The sequence below is a fragment of the Rhinoraja longicauda genome, chromosome 19 (assembly GCF_053455715.1).
Source record: "Rhinoraja longicauda isolate Sanriku21f chromosome 19, sRhiLon1.1, whole genome shotgun sequence".
NCBI lineage: Eukaryota > Metazoa > Chordata > Chondrichthyes > Rajiformes > Arhynchobatidae > Rhinoraja > Rhinoraja longicauda.
The window spans coordinates 19475435-19497034 of NC_135971.1; the positions used below are offsets into that span (position 1 = coordinate 19475435).

At 46.0% G+C, this 21600-nt stretch overlaps 1 pseudogene; it reads left to right on the forward strand.

The window, feature by feature from the left end:
* Positions 1-21074: 21074 nt before the first annotated feature.
* LOC144603290 (U2 spliceosomal RNA) lies at positions 21075-21173 on the forward strand (annotated as a pseudogene).
* The last annotated feature ends 427 nt before the right edge of the window (positions 21174-21600 follow it).

The following is a 21600-nucleotide window of genomic DNA, read 5'->3' on the forward strand; positions in this document are numbered from 1 at the left end:
GCCGGTCCCGGGACCCGACCCTTTTACACACCCGGAGCGGAACCGGAGCAGATTCTCAGCCAGTTTCCATTCCAACAATTCCCGAAGAAAGGATAAACCCCGAAGAAAGGATAAAGTTTCTCCGTGAATTTATTCCCAGTGAAGGTGTGGAGATGGGACTTGGTGTCCGCGTCGTAAAATGAAACTGTCCCGGACTCGTAACTGAGATAAACTCCCACCCTCCCGGGGATGGGACGGGCGGGGAGACGGGATGGAGGGGAGGTGACTGCATCAAACCCGCCACCCCAGTCCCGCCTGATGCTCCAGACTCCAGTCTCCGGGGTCAGTGTGACCGGTCCCTTCCTCTCCACAGACTCTGCGGCGACTCCCAGACTCCAGCCCCGACTCCCCGCCACCTTCACCTCCCAGTAATGTCTCCCCGATGTGAATCCCTCCGATCCCAGCACACACGCACTGCCTGTAAACCTCTTCCCGGTGTCAGGGAGACTCCTCCCGGTCCCGGTCCATCTCACCCTCTTCCGATCCTCAGACACCTCGAGCCGCGGACCCGCTGTTTCCACATCCAGGGTGACGGAGACTGGGGGGAGAAGCAGAGAATCAGAGAGTCCCCGGGGGTCGGGGGGAGACTCGGGCAGCGCGGCCCCGGGACCGGGGGAGAGGCCGCTCGGCCTCAGGCACAGGCGGGCGGACAACTGAAACCTTGCCCGGGGTTTCACCCCGACCACAGCGGGTGGACAACAGACATTTCTCCCGGAGTTTTTATCCGGGGATGGAGAGGGTAATTTCCTGAGGTGGGGAAGGTGGACGAGTGCAGAGAGTGAGGAGGATTGCGAGATTGCGGTGGGGATGGGGGAATGAAGCGGGTTATTCACATATGGAGGCAGTTTGGAGCAAGAGGAGATTGACGTGAGCGGTAATTTGAGGTTGTTAAATGGGAGGTAGAGGTGTGGGGTGAAGTTGCCATGATCATAGTGAATGGGGGCAGATGTGAGGGGCCAGATGACCTGCCCCTGTTTCTTTGAGTGGAGGGTGAGAGAGAGGGAGGGGTGGCTTGGACCGTGGAAGGAAGCAGAGGTTGAATGATCAGGTGTTAGACAGAATGGGTGGAGACTTGTGGTTGTGGCGTCGTTGAAAGAGAGCGCATTCACGGGTGGATTTGATGGGTGTGCACAACTAACACACTGATCTCATTGTGAACCAATATATGAACTTCACTGAGGGACTTGACAATGTTCCGCGTGTAAGGTTGGTCCAGAAAGCGAAGGCAGGTGGGAGCCAAGGCGAGCTGGTGAAATGGATCCACAATTGGCTTGGTGGTTGGAGGTAGAAGGTAGAAGGTGATTTTTCTGCTTGGAGGTCTGTGACTGGTGGTGTACAGCAGAGATCAGTGCTGCAACCTTTGCTGTTCATGTTATATGATGTGAATGTGCGAGGTGTGATTAGTAAGTTTGTCGAGGAAGCAAAAATTGTGGATAGTGGGGAATGTTGTCAAAGTCTGCAGCAGGATGCAGGGTAATTATCTAAACCTTATTCGCATGCAGGGATATCAAATCACGAGAGTGCAGGTTTATATTGAGAGCAAACAATTTAAAAGTATATCTGAGATTTAGGTTTTACTAGACCAAGTTGGGCCCAAACCTCTCCTGCATTAGTGCAGCACCCTCTCCTCCCCCCCCCCCCCACCCTCCCCTCCCCCCTCCCCCTCCCTCCCTCCTCCCCCCTCCCTCCCTTCCCCCTACCTCCCTGGGAGATAAATTTAAACTTTAAAATGTGAATAACTTTAAAAATATAACACCGATTTCAATTAAACTCTTTCCATTCGCACCAAAGGGACGACGGTAAGTAAGGTGGGCCTAAAATTGTCGCACTATCGTGTACCTTTTTGTCTGTAGTTCAGGAACGAACAAACAAACAAACGAGAGGTTTAGTACATAGATTTACACTGAGAGTGGGTAATATCTGGAACATGCTACAGAGGAGGTGGTGGAGTGAGATATAATCGCTATATAGGAGATATTTAAATAGTTGAGGTGCAGAAGAATGCCGATGGAATGTGGGCAAATCGATTAGTATAACTGGGAAAAGATGGTTATGGACACAATGGGCCGAAGGGCCAGACTCTGTAATGTACAACCATGGCTCTCAGGTCCAAGAGCACTGAATGACTCCACAGCCATCGGTGCAGGGTCGTTCCTCAGTCTCTGCGTGCAGTAATGTCTCCTTATCTCTGTCCTACACGGTGTGACCCACATTCTGAGAGAGTGCCCGCTCTCCAAACCCATCTGACAGGGGAACCATCCTCCCTGCATCCATCCCACTGAGCCCTGTAAGGACTCTGTGTTTCACCGAGATCTCCTCGAATACACCCAAACGCTCGAGTACACAGGCCTAGACTACCCAATCTGACACCGCACAGCAAAATCATTGTCGCAGGGACAAGGATTGTCAATCTTTGCCGCATTCAACTCTGTGTAAGGTTTATCATGCTGTAGGTATGAAAAAAACTAAAGATCACACTGGATAGACGAGGCGTCCTGTGGATACCGCTCTAGTTAACTAGGGATCTGCACAAGTAAGATAAGGCGTCCTGTGGATACCACTGTGGTTAGCTAGGGGTCTGTACGGGCAGGATCAGATGATCTGTGGATACCGCCCTAAGTGAGTACGGGTCTGTACGGGCAGAACAAGAATTGGAATAATTGGATAACATTAAAAAATAAAATTGGAAAATATTAAAGGAATATAGTAGAACTGTAGAAGATAGAAATAGCGTAGTAGGTAGTATAGTGACCATAGAGACGGAACGGAGTGAGAACAAGGACTGCATTTAAACTGACTGACCAAGTGCACTAAAATAAGACGAGTACAATGAATACAATAACTGCAGTTGAACTACTAAGTAAGAAATTCCCCGTATCCAAAGAGGATATTAAAAAACATTCTGAAAAATGGGAAAAAAGGACGAAAAAATTGGCTACGAAATGGCCCAAGGAAGGCACGTTTGATACAAACACGTGTGATGAAATGGAAGTGTTAATTAAGAACTATAGGCCTAAGGATAAATCAGAAATCCGAGTAACGAAAAAGGAAAAAGAACTAGACATGCTTAAATTGTTTAGAATAGAAGGAGAAAGGCTGAGGAAAGCATACCAGGAAAAGAATACTTCCCCAAACAAGGGTGAAAAACCCGAAAAACAGCATGAAAGTCAGGAACTTCAGGAGAAAAAATCAACTCTGTACCCCAGCCTAAGGGACCCTGGGTATCCCCCTCCCTATTCCGGCCAGGACGGAATAAAGCAGTGCCCTTTGGTGAAAGGGATAGTGGAGATAGAGGGAGAAGTCGCAGTTTGGAACGATGAGCAAGACATAAAGGAATATAGACAGAGAAGGGGGCAGCGAGAAAAGGAAAGGATGCAGCAAGAAGCACGGGAACGAGAAGCAGACATCAGAAGGCTGCAGGACCTCAGGGACAGAAAGATTTATGAGACCCGTCAGGCAGCAAATGAGGGGTATGAGGGAGACAGCAACACAGAAGAGTAATCAACAGGCATCAGAGAGAAGGCAAAACTGTGAGAATGAAGCACAATTAGAAAGTGATGGGGAAAGAACAAGGGAGTGTAGAAGGGAAATAGAGGCATCCATGAAGTGCTTAGAGATAGAGATGAGGGAGATGGAAAAAGATATGGAAAGAGAAAGAAAGGAAAGCCAGGGGTACACCCAGAGAAGAATGAGGTGGGAAAGCATACAGGTAGAACCACAACAAGAGATGCCAAACGGGATACAGGAACTGAGGGGGAGAATGATGCCATTACTTCTGAAAAAGGCAGGACAAACCCAGTATATTCCTTGGGTGACCCGAGACCTAGAAGGGCTGAGAAACGCCTTGCCCAACATATATGACGGGGCAGGAAAATGGATTAGGGCCTTTGAGGAGGAAACTATGGGACGGTTATTGGCTATGGGATATTTGAAGGCACTACTGGTGAAGGTAATGGGAGCCACGAAATTAGCAGAGCTGTTTGAAATGGCTGGGGTAAAAAACGCAAATGACCCGATGATTGATGGCCAGTCATTTGACCTAGTCAGACCGAGGGTATGGCAGGCCCTCAGAGACTGTTACCAGCTCAAGGTGGACTTAAAGACATTGAGGGGAGACCCGCTGGGGGAAACGGAGAACCCAGCAGCCTATTTGGAGGATCAACTGAAAAAGTGGAGACTTGAAACCGAACAACAAATAGACGGTAGTGAGTTGATGACCACTTTGTTTCGGACCTCTGTGGTGGACGCCACGCCCCCTCAGGTTAAGTTCAGACTGGAAGAGGTGGTGGGGTTGTCAACCATATCCCACTCCCAGTTCAGGGACCAACTGGTTCATGCAGTCGACAAATATCGTAAGGATAGACAAAGACTGACGGACCAGCACGAAGAGGTGCAGAGAAAAGTGATGCAAATGCAACTAGAAGAACTGAAAAAGAAAGAACGTGAAAAAGGAAAGAAAATGCTGGCAGTAACAACAGACCCGGCTGAAACAGCAGAAATAAACAATGCACCGATGCAGAGTGAGTCCTATGACAGAGCCAGGCAGAGGCCAGAGAATCCCATGCCAATAATAAATGTCTTTGGGGGAACGTTTCCTCAAATGCTCTATCAGGGACAAAATAAATCAGGAAATCAGCCCCGACAGGCCTGGGGCCCCCAAGGGGGGATGCAAGGAAGGGGACGAGGAAGGCCAGTAAGTAGATGGGCAGTTGATAAAACATGTTGGGGATGTAATCAGGTAGGGCACCTGAGGAGGGACTGCCCACACCGTCCATGGCCCGGTCCATACTAACAGGAACCCACAGGGGGTGAACAGTGTTTTAACACAGGATCGGCCCCAACGGGCCCGTCTGGAGGCCCAATTGGACTCATGAATCCCCATGCTAGACATTAGGGGTGCCCAGAGAACCCGGATGGGAGGGGACTTTACCCAATGATAACGCGAGAGGCAGAAGAAGAACCCATGGTTCAGGTAATTTTGGGAGGACGGTTAACACCTATGATGATAGACACTGGAGCCACATATACTTGTGTACAGCCGCAGTATGCCTCCCACCTTCCCATGTCAGGAAAATTTGTTAAAACTGTAGGGTTGTCGGGAAAAACACAGTTAACACGATGCACAACCCCCGTAAGTTTGAAAATGAGCAATAGAGAAATAGTATTACCGATATGTTAATAACACCTATAGGTCATATACCTGTGCCTGGAGGACCATTTAGACACTTGGTGATCGACTATGTGGACATGCTGAAAACGGTAAGAGGGAAAAGATACATGCTGGTAGTAATAGATAGATTTAGCAGATGGGCGGAGGCGATACCGTCTAAAGATGTGGGTGCAGGAACTGTAGTCAAGTTTCCGACTGACGAGGTCATCCCACGATTCGGCATACCGACCGAAATCAGTTCCGACAATGGAGCGGCTTTTATGCAAAAAACAGTTAAGTTGGTGCTGCAAACCCTAAGAGTGAAACAAAGATTTGAGTGTGTGCACCACCCTCAGTCTCAGGGCATGGTAGAAAGGGTTAATGGAACGTTGAAAGCTAAGTTGAATAAGATTTGTGCAACCACAAAGTTAAATTGGATCGATGCCCTGCCACTGGCATTAATGAGCTGTCGCATGCAAACTAATCGAATAACTCATTTAACACCACACAAAATGCTCACTGGCAGACCCATGCTGATACCCAGATGGAGAGGTCCTGACAAGGGACCAAGCCTGGAACAATTAGAGGTGGAAGTGAAACAATACATGCAACAGTTAACTATGATACACAAGTCTATTTATACACAGGAAAAGCAAAGGGAGCCAGAGGTGGACCAGGAAGAAGGGCCTATTAAACCCGGAGATCAGGTTTATGTGCGAGCTTTTTGACGAAGGTGGAATGAACCAAGAAGGGAACGACCATTCACGGTAACTAAAGCCTCACTGACTGCCGTCCAGGTAGAGGGCCGGTCTACATGGTACCATCTCAATCATTGTACAAGGACTGTCCCACAGGCACAACCTGTGAATAACCTCGAGGTAAGCGGGCAAGAGAACGAAAATACAGGAGAAGAGGTAAGCGAGCGTGAGAACGAAAACGCAGGGGAAGGATCAAGCATTGACCAGATCATAAAGGAAGTCTTGGGGGACATTAGTGATTCTGAGGTTGTTGAAAATGAGGTTGTGGGCGCCTGTCCTCCTCGCAACAATATGGGTGGAGGCCACGATTGCTTCTTCCAACTCAAACCTGGAAGTCCTCGACTTTGCAGACTTGGACTTGGCAGAACCAGACTGGTCCTAACGTTGCCCTGCTAGGGTCAGGGGAGCAGGTGCGGAATCGAAGGGACATTAAGAAAAGGGATGTCTATTGAAATCGCCCTGCTTGTAATTGCTATAATATTGTGTTGTGTTTTTCCATGTATCAAATCTCTCCTCGTGCAAGCTACTGTGAAGCAGTTCCCGTTGTTCCAGGATAAGAGCGCGTCTACCCTCCAAGGGAAGCAGACCCCGCCGATAGAATACTATAATGACGACCAAATTGCATTGGAGGAGTACTAGGGATATAGATTGTAAGGGTAGCTGGGTCTTTTTTCCTACCCCAGGCAAATGGGGGTGGGGTTTTGGCCTAGTGACCCAGGACTTTAGTATGATAGAGGAAGAACACCGACGAGCTGCACATTATATATCTCAACACCCTGAAGTGGGGGCTAATAATGATCAGGTTTATGCCGTAAGCCAATGACATGTGCGACTGTTAGTTTTCTTTTTCTGTGAGACCATGTAGGTCTCAAAGGGGGATATATGGGAGTATATATTTTGTATAGTGCACAAAATTCAGACATTCAAGTGTTAACTGTGTAGCATGTGTACTCTTAGGCATTCCTCAGTTAGCCTGGCATTATTCCTCAGTTAGCAGTCCTTAGATCCCTTGTTCCATATTTGGGTCCTTAGACTTAATCCTTAGGCATTCCTACTTTGGTAACCTTTGACTTAGGGATTGCCTGTATACCATTATCTCTTTGCCTTGTCACATTTGGATGAAAGATAATGGTGGCAAGAGAAGAGAAGACATATGTCTTGGGAGGATGGATGGACTAGAATAGAAAATATGGGTGGGGGAGTGTGAAGAGATAAGAGTATTAAGATAAGGGTAAGGCAGTAAATGGGATTTAATGGTGGCACACCAGACAGGAGGACTGCAAAGAAATGAATTATTATAGAGCAGGAGTGTGGGCATGAGGTAATGTAAAGAAGATAAGGTTTGGAATAATCCTATAAACATAGACTGCCCGATGTACTAAGTGAACAGTCAGGACAGTCATGCGGTTGACTTCCTGATTGTTCCAGCCGTTGTTTGCAAATAAAGGCTTTTAACTTCTCGAGGAATTCTCCGTGTCGCCTGTCTTAATTTCGAAGCTAAAGAAAACCACGACAGCCTCCACAGCCTTCTGTGGCAATGAATTCCACAAATTCACCACCCTCTGATTAAAAACATCTCCCCTTATCTCAATAGACAATAGGTGCAGGAGGAGGCCATTCGGCCCTTCGAGCCAGCACCGCCATTCAATGTGATCATGGCTGATCATTCTCAATCAGTATCCCGTTCCTGGCTTCTCCCCATACCCCCTGACTCCGCTATCCTTAAGAGCTCTATCTATCTCCTTCCTAAAAGTACATCCTTTAATTCTGAGGCTATGACCTTTAGTCCTAGACTCTGTCACTAATGGAAACATCCTCTCCACATGCATTCTATCCAAGCCTTTCACTATTCTGTATTTTTCAATGAGGTCCCCCCTCATTTTAAATTCCAGTGAGTACAGGCCTAATGCCGACAAACGCTCATCATAGGCTCCTTGATAACTTCCGGTTCCCAGGCCCCCACTCCCTCATCTTCACCATGGATGTCCAGTCACTCTACACTTCCATCCCCCACAAGGATGGTCTCGAAGCCCTCCGTTTCTTCCTCGACCGTAGAACCAGCCAATCCCCATCGACCAACACTCTCCTCCGCCTAGCAGAGCTGGTTCTTACCCTCAACAACTTCTCCTTTGACTCCTCCCACTTCCTCCAAACCAGAGGCGTAGCTATGGGCACTCGCATGGGCCCAAGCTACGCCTGCCTCTTTGTCGGGTACGTCGAACAATCCCTGTTCCAGACGTACACTGGCCCCATCCCCGAACACTACCTCCGCTACATCGACGACTGCATTGGTGCTACCTCTTGCACCCATGCAGAACTCACTGACTTCATACACTTCACCTCCAATTTCCATCCTGCCCTTATATATACCTGGACTATCTCTGACATCTCCCTCCCGTTTCTGGACCTCACCATCTCCATCACCGGAGACAGACTAGTGACGGACATTTACTATAAACCAACCGACTCGCACAGCTATCTGGACTACACTTCTTCCCACCCGGTCCCCTGCAAAAAGTCTATCCCCTAATCCCAATTCCTCCGTCTACGCCGCATCTGCGCCCGGGATGAGGTGTTTCACACTAGGGCTTCCAAGATGTCCTCGTTCTTCAGAAAACGGGGCTTCCCCTCCGCCATTATAGATGAGGCTCTCACTAGGGTCTCTTCTACATCCCGCAGCTCCGCTCTTGCTCCCCCTCCCCCCACTCGCAACAAGGACAGAATCCCCCTCGTTCTCACCTTCCACCCCACCAGCCAGCGGATCCAACATATCATCCACCAACATTTCCGTCACCTACAACGGGACCCCACCACTGGCCATATCTTCCCATCCCCTCCCCTCTCTGCGTTCCGCAGAGACCGTTCCCTCCGTAACTCCCTGGTCCACTCGTCCCTTCCTACCCAAACCACCCCAACCCCGGGCACTTTCCCCTGCAACCGCACGAGATGCAACACCTGTCCCTTTACCTACCCCCTCAACTACATCCAAGGACCCAAACAGTCTTTCCAGGTGAGACAAAGGTTCACCTGCACCTCCTCCAACCTCATCTATTCCATCCGCTGCTCTAGATGTCAACTTATTTACATCGGCGAAACCAAGCGCAGGCTCGGCGATCGCTTCGCTGAACACTTGCGCTCGGTCCGCATTAACAAAACTGATCTCCCGGTGGCCGAGCACTTTAACTCCCCCTCCCATTCCCAGTCTGACCTTTCTGTCATGGGCCTCCTCCAGTGCCATAGTGAGACCCGCTGGAAGTTGGAGGAGCAGCACCTCATATTTCGCCTGGGCAGTTTGCAGCCCGGTGGTATGAACGTCGACTTCTCCAACTTTAGATAGCTCCTCTGTCCCTCCCTTCCCCTCCTCCTTCCCAGGTCTCCCTCTATCTTCCTGTCTCCACCTATATCCTTCCTTTGTCCCGCCCCCCTGACATCAGTCGGAAGAAGGGTCTCGACCCGAAACGTCACCCATTCCTTCCCTCCCGAGATGCTGCCTGACCTGCTGAGTTACTCCAGCTTTTTGTGAATAAATCGATTTGTACCAGCATCTGCAGTTATTTTCTTATGCTCAGCATAGGTTAATCTACTCAATCCTGGAACAGACTATTCAGACTGGGACATTTTTTCTTGGGAGCCTGTCAGAGGAACATTATCGATGTGTATAAGATGCACAGTTAAGGTGATTAGCCACAATACTTTACCCAAGGTCGGAGAGTCTAAACCTCGAGAGCATCAGTTTAAGGTGAGATTGGGAACAATAAAAAGGACCCGAGGGGCAGGTTTTTCTGTCAGTGGGTAGTGTAGATGTGGAACGATCTGACAGAGGAAGTGGTTGAGGCAGATACAATTACAACAGTTTACAGAGAATTGGGTAGATACGTGGATAGGAAATACTTGTAAGGATATGAGCCAGACTCAGGCAAGTGGGGCTAGCTTGGTTGGGCAACGTGGTTGGCATGGTCGAGTTGAGTCAAAGGGCCTGTTGCTGTGCTGCAAAACTCTCTGACTCTGCGATGCTTCCCAGCAGATGAGCTTGGTGGGAGATCAAATCTTCAATTTCCCTTCAGTCCCAAATACCATTAATCTTTGCATCTAAGTATTACTTAAAGATAGACACAATTGAAGGTGGACACAAAATGCTGGAGTAACTCAGAGGGACAAGCAGCATCTCTGGAGAGAAGTAATGGGTGACATTTTGGGTCGAGACCCTTCTTCAGACTGAAGAAGGGTCACGACCCGAAAAGTCACCTATTCCTTCTCCACAGAGATGCTGCCTTTCTCGCTGAGTTACTTCAGAATTTTGTGCTTGCCTTCGATTTAAACATGCGTCTGCAGTTCCTTCGTACACCTATTACTTAAAGATGTCAGGAACAAGAACAATGGAAAAGGTATAAGCTTTACCTTGCTTGAAGTCATCAGATGTTTCTTTAAATGCTGTGTTCAATGAAACAGGGCAATGAAACTTTTCAATTGGCAAGGCATCGTCTACCACCGACAGTGGTTTGGCTTCATCACGAACCCTGCGAATATTTAACAGCTGGTTATCAACTGAGCATCAGAAATGTTTTGAGTTGTTCCACAAAAACTTATAATGTTTCCATCAAGAGCATGTCCTACCTTCGCTTGCGACCAGCTTCCCCCTGAAAGAAATAAAACACAAATCTCAATTGACTGAGATGTTACGTACTCATCCCGACAGCGGGAATTTCTCCACATTTCTACAACCCTCTGATAATTCCCATTTCCCAACTCTTATCGCCGCTGCCATGCAGATAGAAAGCTGATATTACCGTAGAGATGTAGAACGATGGGGAAAAGCACAAGGAGTGTTCATGAGAATGATGCCATAACTGACAGGATGGAGCTCAATGCAAAGACTGGGCAGGTCATGGGATTTTATCTGGAGAAGATGTCAGGAATAAGATAGAAATTAAGATTAGCGGTGGATTTAAATGGGGGGGGGGGATGGAAGAGCAAAAATCAATGCTGAAATGTAACGTGGTCTTCAATAAATACTGAAAGGAATGCAGTCATGAGAACATGGACCTCACTTGCATTGGAGGGACTGAAGCCAACAGCAGAGATAATTTAAGGGTGAGCGGGATAAATGCGTGAGCGCTCCTGGAATTCAAGGTATTGTTACCGGGTGTGGTGAGTAGATGGGAGGGATGTTGAGTGGAGCAGAAATCTTTACTGGATAGGATGGGCCGAATGGCCTGTCTATGATGTAGAATGTGATGTCATTCTTGGTGAACAATAGACAATAGGTGCAGGAGTAGGCCATTCAGCCCTTCGAGCCAGCACCGCCATTCAATGCGATCATGGCTGATCACTCTCAATCAGTACCCCGTTCCTGCCTTCTCCCCATACCCCCTCACTCCGGTATCCTTAAGAGCTCTATCCAGCTCTCTCTTGAAAGCATCCAACGAACTGGCCTCCACTGCCTTCTGAGGCAGAGAATTCCACACCTTCACCACTCTCTGACTGAAAAAGTTCTTCCTCATCTCCGTTCTAAATGGCCTACCCCTTATTCTTAAACTGTGGCCCCTTGTTCTGGACTCCCCCAACATTGGGAACATGTTTCCTGCCTCTAATGTGTCCAATCCCCTAATTATCTTATATGTTTCAATAAGATCCCCCCTCATCCTTCTAAATTCCAGTGTATACAAGCCTAATTGCTCCAGCCTTTCAACATACGACAGTCCCGCCATTCCGGGAATTAACCTAGTGAACCTACGCTGCACGCCCTCAATAGCACGAATATCCTTCCTCAAATTTGGAGACCAAAACTGCACAGTACTCCAGGTGCAGTCTCACCAGGGCCCGGTACAACTGTAGAAGGACCTCTTTGCTCCTATACTCAACTCCTCTTGTTATGAAGGCCAACATTCCATTGGCTTTCTTCACTGCCTGCTGTACCTGCATGCTTCCTTTCAGAGACTGATGCACTAGGACACCCAGATCTCGTTGAACATCCTCTCTTCCTAACTTGACACCATTCAGATAATAATCTGCCTTTCTATTCTTACTTCCAAAGTGAATAACCTCACACTTATCTACATTAAACTGCATCTGCCATGTATCCGCCCACTCACACAACCTGTCCAAGTCACCCTGCAGCCTTATTGCATCTTCCACACAATTCACACTACCCCCCAGCTTAGTATCATCTGCAAATTTGCTAATGGTACTTTTAATCCCTTCATCTAAGTCATTAATGTATATCGTAAATAGCTGGGGTCCCAGCACCAAACCTTGCGGTACCCCACTGGTCACTGCCTGCCATTCCGAAAGGGACCCATTTATCCCCACTCTTTGCTTTCTGTCTGTCAACCAATTTTCTATCCATGTCAGTACCCTACCCCCAATACCATGTGCTCTAATTTTACCCACTAATCTCCTATGTGGGACCTTGTCGAAGGCTTTCTGAAAGTCGAGGTACACCACATCCACTGACTCTCCCCTGTCAATTTTCCTAGTTACATCCTCAAAAAATTCCAGTAGATTTGTCAAGCATGATTTCCCCTTCGTAAATCCATGCTGACTCAGAATGATCCTGTTACTGCTATCCAAATGCTCAGCAATTTCGTCTTTTATAATTGACTCCAGCATCTTCCCCACCACTGATGTCAGACTAACTGGTCTATAATTACCCGTTTTCTCTCTCCCTCCTTTCTTAAAAAGTGGGATAACATTTGCTATCCTCCAATCCACAGGAACTGATCCTGAATCTATAGAACATTGAAAAATGATCTCCAATGCTTCCACTATTTCTAGAGCCACCTCCTTAAGTACACTGGGATGCAGACCATCAGGCCCTGGGGATTTATCAGCCTTCAGTCCCATCAGTCTACCCAAAACCATTTCCTGCCTAATGTGGATTTCCTTCAGTTCCTCCATCACCCTAGGTTCTCCGGCCCCTAGAACATTTGGGAGATTGTGTGTATCTTCCTCAGTAAAGACAGATCCAAAGTAACGGTTTAACTCATCTGCCATTTCTTTGTTCCCCATAATAAATTCCCCTGCTTCTGTCTTCAAGAGACCCACATTTGCCTTGACTATTTTTTTCCTCTTCACGTACCTAAAAATTTTTTTGCTATCCTCCTTTATATTATTGGCTAGTTTACCCTCGTACCTCATCTTTTCTCCCCGTATTGCCTTTTTAGTTAACTTTTGTTGCTCTTTAAAAGAGTCCCAATCCTCTGTCTTCCCACTTCTCTTTGCTATGTTATACTTCCTCTCCTTAATTTTTATGCTGTCCTTGACTTCCCTTGTCAGCCACAGGTGTCTCTTACTCCCTTTAGAGTCTTTCCGCCTCTTTGGGATAAATTGATCCTGCAACCTCTGCATTATTCCCAGGAATACCTGCCATTGCTGTTCTACTGTCTTCCCTGCTAGGGCCTCCTTCCAGTCAATTTTGGCCAGCTCCCGCCTCATGCCTCTGTAATCCCCTTTGCTATACTGTAATACTGACACTTCCGATTTTCCCTTCTGCCTTTCCATTTGCAGAGTAAAACTCATCATGTTGTGATCACTGCCTCCTAATGGCTCTTTTACCTCTAGTCCCCTTATCAGATCAGGATCATTACACAACACTAAATCCAGAATTGCCTTCTCCCTGGTAGGCTCCAGTACAAGCTGTTCTAAGAATCCATCTCGAAGGCACTCTACAAACTCTCTTTCCTGGGGTCCATTTCCAACCTGATTTTCCCAGTCTACCTGCATGTTGAAATCTCCCATAACCACCGCAGCATTACATTTGTGACACGCCAATTTTATCTCCTGATTCAACTTGCACCCTATGTCGAGGCTACTGTTTGGGGGCCTATAGATAACTCCCTTTAGGGTCTTTTTACCCTTACAATTCCTCATTTCTATCCATACTGATTCAACATCTCCTGGGTGGGTAAAACAAACAGAGCAAATTCCCCCACGGTGATCACCCACTGCTGATGGGAACCGGATATAGATGATCAATCTACTGTATGTGGGCCAAGTTCTAATTTCAATGTTAATCCCCACAATGTGGTCATGGCCGATCCAGCCCAGGACTGAACTCCTCTGCTTTGTTCCATTCCCTTTGATTTCAGTTCCCCAAATTTTCAAAAATGTATCTTCCCCTGGTATAAATATGTCTAACAGGTTAAACCTCTCAGAGTCTGTGGGTTGGAGAATCCCAGAGATTTACTGCCCTCTGTTCATTCGTGTTCCTTAGGATCAGATATAGAATCAGCCGTCGTAGTTTTGAGCTCTACAGAATACAAACACCTCTCTACATTCCGGCCAGGCAGTCCTGAGATCCCATAGATTATGTGGGAGTCCAATTAGTTTGGGAACAACAACAACTGGAACTGATGAAACATTTACTCAGTTCTCAATTACTGGTAAATGCAGCATTTATTTCAGAAATGTCACCCACCATTTTGTGACTGCACTTTCACTTCACCAGACTGTAGTGTAACTCCTCACCTTCAGAAACACCACACTGTCCTTTTGATCCATCTGCTGCTGCAACTTAAAGAGTTCCTCCTGAATGGAATTTAAATTCTCTTCAATTTCTCGAAGATTTTTCTCCATTACATTTAGAATCTTCTTCTCTTCCTCCCGGATATCTGCCAGTACACGCTGCTCTTTCTCAGAGAGAATCTGGTGCATTTCAGCAAACTGGGATGTGATCTTGGACTGAATGTTGTGTGACTGTTCCTGTGAAATGAAAGGTGAAGATCAATATTTCATCAATATCTCAAAGTGTGGAGTCATGCATTTTTAGAGTAGGAATAAAGCATAGGTAAGTTTCCAGATGGGGTGAGAATCCAGAAAACAGAGGTGCAAATGGACTTGGGAGTGCTGGTGTTGGATTCCCAAAAGGTTAATCTGCAAGTCGAATCGATAGTAAGGAAAGCAAACTCTGTGCCAGCATTTATTTCAAGAGGGCTTGTACACAAAAACAGGGATGTAATGTTGAGGCTCCTTAAGGCGCTGGTAAGGCCGCATTTGTAATATTGTGAGCAATTTTGGGCACCATATCTTTGGAAAGATGTGCTGGCTCTAGAGAGAGTCCAGAGGAGGTTTACAAGAATGATCCCAGGAATGAGTACGTTAACCTATGATGATCGTTTGTCAGCACTGGGCCTGCACCCGCTGAAGTTTCGGAGAATGAGGGGGACCTAATTGAAACATAGAGAATAGTGAAAGATTTGGATAGAATGGATGTGGAGAGGATATTTCCACTAATGGGAGAATCCAGGACTCAAAGTCAAAGTCTCGGAATTAAAGGACATTCTTTTAGGAAGATAGAAATTTCTTTAGTCAGAGGGTGGTGAATCTGTGGAATTGTTTGCCACAGAAGGCTATGGATATTTTTAAGGCAAAGATAGATAGATTCTTCATTAGTACAGGTGTCAGAGACTATGGGGAGAAGGCATGAGAATGTGGTCTGGAAGGAGAGATAGGTCAGCCAAGATTGAATGGTGCTGTAGATGTGATGGGCCGAATGGCCCCGTTTTACTCCCGTTCCTTATGACTTTAATTCCCTGCTGCCTATTCCTTTTCACGTACCCATTAATTCTCATTCATCCGCCCACCACCCACATTCGCAAGGATAAGTTACATTCACCGATTGACCATTGAACCAGCGTGTATTGGGGACCAAAAATACTAGAGGAGCAAGATAGACCACCCGATTCTAAAAACTGTAGTAGGTCATGGGTAAATTTCAGCGCCATTTTAGTAAGCAGATTCTGTGTGCCAGACTGGGCTGTGTTTACAACTTTTCTTCGTATATAAAATGTTGGCAAACAATTATTTTTGTTCAACTTCTTGGATGCGTTGATAGTTGACATCTATAACTATTTCTTGAAGAGTTGCTGCTCCGTGATCTTTAAAATTTGGATGTTACTGATTGAATATTTTCACTAGAGATCCACTCTTTCTGTATCAGGCCAATTGATCATATTTAATGAACTGTTCTTTGCTTTATCTGTTAATTTTATTTTCACCTCCATGAGCTGTATCTCTTTTTTGTTTTATTTTAAAAAGTCATGTAAGCAGAGATCAGGCATTTGCAAACAATAGAACTCTACTGTATCCACAAAATAATCGAAAAGACATTTAACTTTATACTTAGAGCCAAGAAAATTTGAATTGGTGAATTGATTAGTTAAAAATCCTTGACAGCCACTAAAATTACCAATGCTGCCTGATGTGGTACAGAAGCTTGAATCCAATTCAAATAGACACAGTGGTGGAGTAAGTCACCGGGTCAGGCAGCATTTCTGGAGAAAAAGGATGGGTAATGTTTCATGTTGGGACCCTTCTTCAGACAAGGGGGGGAAGGTGAAGAGCTGGTATAAATCAGGGCCTGATCATTTCATTGGTTAGCTGACATGCGAAACAGTGCAACCCTGTATATCTTGCACATAAAATTATGTAAATCTTACCATGAATGACAGAAATAAAAAGTGTTATCCTTGTTTATAAAGTTCATTTATGAATGATGTAAAATTAAAGGGGATTGGTGCAATTTACTGCTAACCCACAAATGGGTCGTTATGAGATATTCACATTTGAAAAATCCACAAATCACAAAAAAAACAAGAAGGTGCCTATGTTATTTGACCAACTTATCGGTTGAATTTAAATATGTTTTTTTTACAGGTTGTAGGGTAGAGGGTAAGTATTGTGTCAATGCATGTAACTCATTTTTCACAAAAGTGAGGGTCAGCACTATATTGCACCGACCCCCTCAATTATATGTTAAATTCAAAACTAAACTATGGTGATAATGTACATTATTCATGTCTAAAGCTAGCACTTCTGTATGTGTAGGTATGTATGCATTACATTTTATTACACTAATGTAGAATTAAAATAATGGAAAAATATCTTGATATGTGTTCATAGTTATTTTATTAACAATATTAGGATTTCTGGAAATAAGTTTGATGTCACTGATTGCAAGTGTGTACGGGTAGGCCCTAATGAAATGTATGTGAGAGAACAGTGATCATGATAGGGAGAACCATGTGCTGAGAAGTGTGTGAATGACTGATTTTATATTTGTATATATATACATATATATAATATATATATATATATATATATACACAGAGAAAAAGAGAGATTGAAAGTAAAAAGGTTGCTAAACAAATAATTAGAGGAAATCACTAGAAAGAAACTAGACATATATCTATGCGTATATATATATATATATATATATATATATATATATATATAAAACCCATAAAGGTCAAATCGCCTTTATGGTTTATGTACATCATGTGAAAAATAAGGTGAAGAGAGAAATAGAGCATTGCTTTAAATCAAAGTTGCTTCTGATCCACGAGAAGGAACTTTGAGATCTATTCATCTCCATCTTGCATCTCACACATAAACACACATATGTAACACTGTTATGTTTGTGTGCTACTGTATGTTTCATTTTTTCCTTAGTACCTAATCAGATGTACAGCACTTTGGTCAACGTGGGTTGTTTTTAAATGTGCTATACAAATAAAATTGACTTGACTTGACTTGACATACACAAACACACATTGATATCTATACATAAACATAGCACAAAAGGAAGGAAATTTGTGTTTGGTAGATTATTTCTTTGTTGTAACAATGCTTCTTGGCAATAAATCTTATACCGTTGGAAAGCCTGTTTATTTCCCTTTTAAATGGTGCCACATTTGTAAGGAACATGCATTTGTGGGATGAGCAGCAGAGCTGAGTATATGGGTTGCGCCCATGAAAAATTTGCCAAATCTTCTCTGCCAATGCCAAACAGCTTATTCTGCTGTTGCTATTGACTCTTGTTTTGAGCTTCTGGTACCCCCAGGTGCTGACAATCAGGTGCCCGATTGGCACCTGATTGGCAGCATCTGTGAGCATGGGCCCTGCTACAGTGGTCAGTAGGTGTCTGCTCCAAGAATCGGCATGCCACGTTTGACTGATCTGGATATGGCCCATGCGATAGGGCAACTTCAAGCTGGTGTTCCGCAAAACCAAGTTGCGGCATTATTTGGAATGAGCCCTAGTACCATCTCCAAAGTGAAGGCCAAGTTCCATATAACGGGGGTTGTCAGAGACAGGCCGCGAAGTGGGCGTCCCAAGAAGACGACACCCGACGAAGAACGTTTCCTCACCCTGCCAGCATTTAGGAATCGTAGGCTGTCTTCTACAGATTTGCAGTCAAGGTTTGCAGGACGATATGGCCGACGGCTCTCTGCACAGACAATTCGGAACAGACTGCACGCAGCCGATCTCCGGTCTCATAGGGCTGCCAGGAGGCCTGCCACGACTGCCCTTCACCATCAGATCCGTTTGCGCTGGTGTCGGCAACACGTGCACTAGAACGTGAGCATGTGGAGGAACGTTATGTTCAGCGATGAGTCCAGATTCTGCCTATGGCAGTTGGATCATAGGGTCAAAGTGTGGAGAAGACGCGGAGAACGCTATGCTGATTGCTGCACCGATAGAGTAACATCTTTTGGTGGAGGCAGTGTGATGGTGTGGGGGGGCATCTCCCTCACTGGAAAAACGAGGCTTGTCATCATTGGAGGCAATCTCAATGCAGAGAGATATCGAGATGATTCTGCAACCAGTGGCAATCCCATATCTCCACAGTCTGGGACCGAACTCTATCCTCCAAGATGACAATGCTCGCCCCCACAGAGCAGGGTTTCTCAGAGACTACCTCCAGAATTTGGGAGTGGAGAAGATGGAATGGCCTGCCAGCAGTCCTGACCTCAACCCCATTGAACACTTGTGGGATCAGCTTGGGCGTGCTGTTCCTGCCAGAGTGACCAACACAACCACGTTGGCTGACTTGCGACAAATGCTGGTTGAAGAATGGGATGCCATCCTACAACAGTGTGTGACCAGGCTGGTGACCAGCATGAGGAGGAGATGTCAGGCTGTTGTGGCTGTGTATGGTTCTTCCACACGCTACTGAGGCTCCTGTTTATTAAATGAATAAATTGTTAAATTGCCAATATGTCTTGTTTCTTCAGACTTCAATCATCCAATCCACCAAACAACACCGAACAAGAGTCAATGGCAGAATAAGCTGTTTGGCATTGGCAGAGAAGAGTTGGCAGATTTTTCATGGGCGCAACCCACATACTCAGCTCTGCTGCTCATCCCAAAAATGCATGTTCCTTACAAATGTGGCACCATTTAAAAGGGAAATAAACAGGCTTTCCAACGGTATAAGATTTATTGCCTAGAAGCATTGTTACAACAAAGAAATAATCTACCAAACACAAATTTCCTTACTTTTTGTGCTATGTTTATATAAATATATAAGTTAAATTTGTGCTGAGTGTGTGTTTGTGCAATGGAAGGGAAACTGCACAAAAGAGGGGGCTGGGGAGGAAGGATGGGAGGGAAATGGGCAGAAACAGTTAGAAAATAAAATCAGACAAATTCAGCAGAGGGAAAACATTTTTAAATAAAAATAACAAAAAAATGCGAGTTGATAGATGAGATATTTTCTGCACTTTGATGGGATCATCACACATACTGTTCCCCACAACACTGATTACACAGCGAGAGGCGGGTTTTGCTTACTAAAATGACGTTACGTACTACACTTCAGTAGACGCGATTTCGACGGAGTGGTTTGTTGGGGACGTGGAAGGAATCCGCCGTGGTCACAGGGAGAAGGCGTGAACCACCCGAGGTCAGGATCGAACCCGCTCACCAGAACTAGGAGACAGCAGCACTACTTGTATCACTGCGCTGCCCTGTTATTACACGCGTCACAGGGATCAAACCTGCACAACATCAGAAAATCGAAACTTAAAAGACTCACCAGAACTCCAGAAATCTTCTCTTTCTGTTGCTGCTCCATTTGCTGGATCCCTGATTTATATTTTGTGAGAGACTGGATGGAAGATTTCACCTGATCCTGGAATTGTGTTTGGGAATCAGAAAATTAAATTGTTGAACAATAAAGATGGAAATAAAATGATGCGTTTAAAATCGGTTTGCATTTACCTTGCATATTTGAACAGCTTCTTTAACCGGCATGAAGCTGTGAGACTTGTGTTCCCGCGAATCACGACAAACCAGGCAGATCAGCTTCTTGTCAGTTTCACAAAACAGCTTCAGTTCTTCCTGATGTTCCTCGCAGTGAAGTTTACTTTCCTTCTCTGGAATTATTTCCCGATTCAGGCTCAGTGTTCGAGTTTTCTCAGTCAGTCTCGCCAAGGCCCGATTCACCCTGAGGGTGCGGTCTGTAAACACCTCTCTACATTCCGGGCAGGAGTTTCTCTCCTCCCTGTCCCAACTCTGTGTGATACAGGAGCGGCAGAAGTTGTGCCCGCAGTCCAGCATAACCGGATCGGTGAAGAAATCCAGGCAGACGGGACAAACTATCTCCTCCGTTAAACTCTCGACCTGGTGTTTCGAAGCCATTTTCTCCGCCACTTCCTGGTTCAAAACGCGTTCCCTTTCGCGCAGCTGCTGAACCCTTGCAGTATCGGGGCACGGCTGAGGGGAGGCGGAGCTCAGCCCCGTCAATCACAGCTCTGACCAGCAAGTGGATGTTATATGCAATAAGCTGCGGGTAAATTTCATTCCCTTAAACTAAATACATCAGTGTTTCCCATCGTGAATTGTTCATTATATTAGGCTGCACAATGATATTATATCTACAGCAAACACTTATTTTATTTAACAGTCTAATGTGCAAACTTGAATTCAACTCAATGAGCCAATTATACTCGATTGTCACATGAACCAAGGGACAGTGAAATGCTTTGCTTTTGCATGCAATCCGGTAAAATACAGACCTCCCCCAGGCAGTACAGAGAGAGTCGCCACGTTTCTGGGGCAGACAAAGTTGCGGGATGTTTATGGAACTGTCTATATTTCCCCGCAGCGGCGAACCAGGTCCCGCCGCACGAGGCAGCAGGCGCCCCCGCGCCGCCCCCTTCCTTCTCGGCTCTGACGAGACGACATAGATTTTAGCACAGTGGGGGCAAGTTTCAAGGGTCATGTTTTATTACAAAGGGTGGTGGGTGCCTGGAACGTGCTGCTGGAGTGGTGGCATTGCATAGTCTGATGTGGGCTGAAGGGACAGATCTAGTTATTTGTGGCCAACAACTAAACTTTTTGTGTCTATCTTTGCTTTAGGCCTTTTGGCTAAGATCAAGTGTAGTATCTGTTCTGGCACAATCTAATGTTCTTATAAGAACAGTGTAAGTATAAGAGCAGTATTTGCATTAGATCATCGACGAGGAGCGGAGGTCAGGAGCACGTGTCTGGTTTAGGGGTGGATCCATGCTGGTTGGGTAACCAACCTAACACCCTTATCCAGGTGGGATGGCAGCAGCAAGTGGAGCTGGAGGGCAGGGTATCCGGAATACCCTGCGAGTATCGGTGAAGGACCTCAAGGAGGGGAACCCTTTCTCAAGGGATCTCTTCATCAAGAAGGTGCTGCTGGAGGCCTGTGGATTCAAGGCCGGGGACATCTTCTGCCTCCAGGACTTCCCAGGTAACGGATACTTCGACGTTACCTTCCAGAACCCGGCGGGATGGCAGAAGCTGCTGCAGGACTTCCGGGAGAAGGGGGATGAAGCCCCGCTGTCGCTCCTGAAGGTGCAGCCGCTCTTCACCCTCCCCACCCAGAGGGAACGGATGATCACG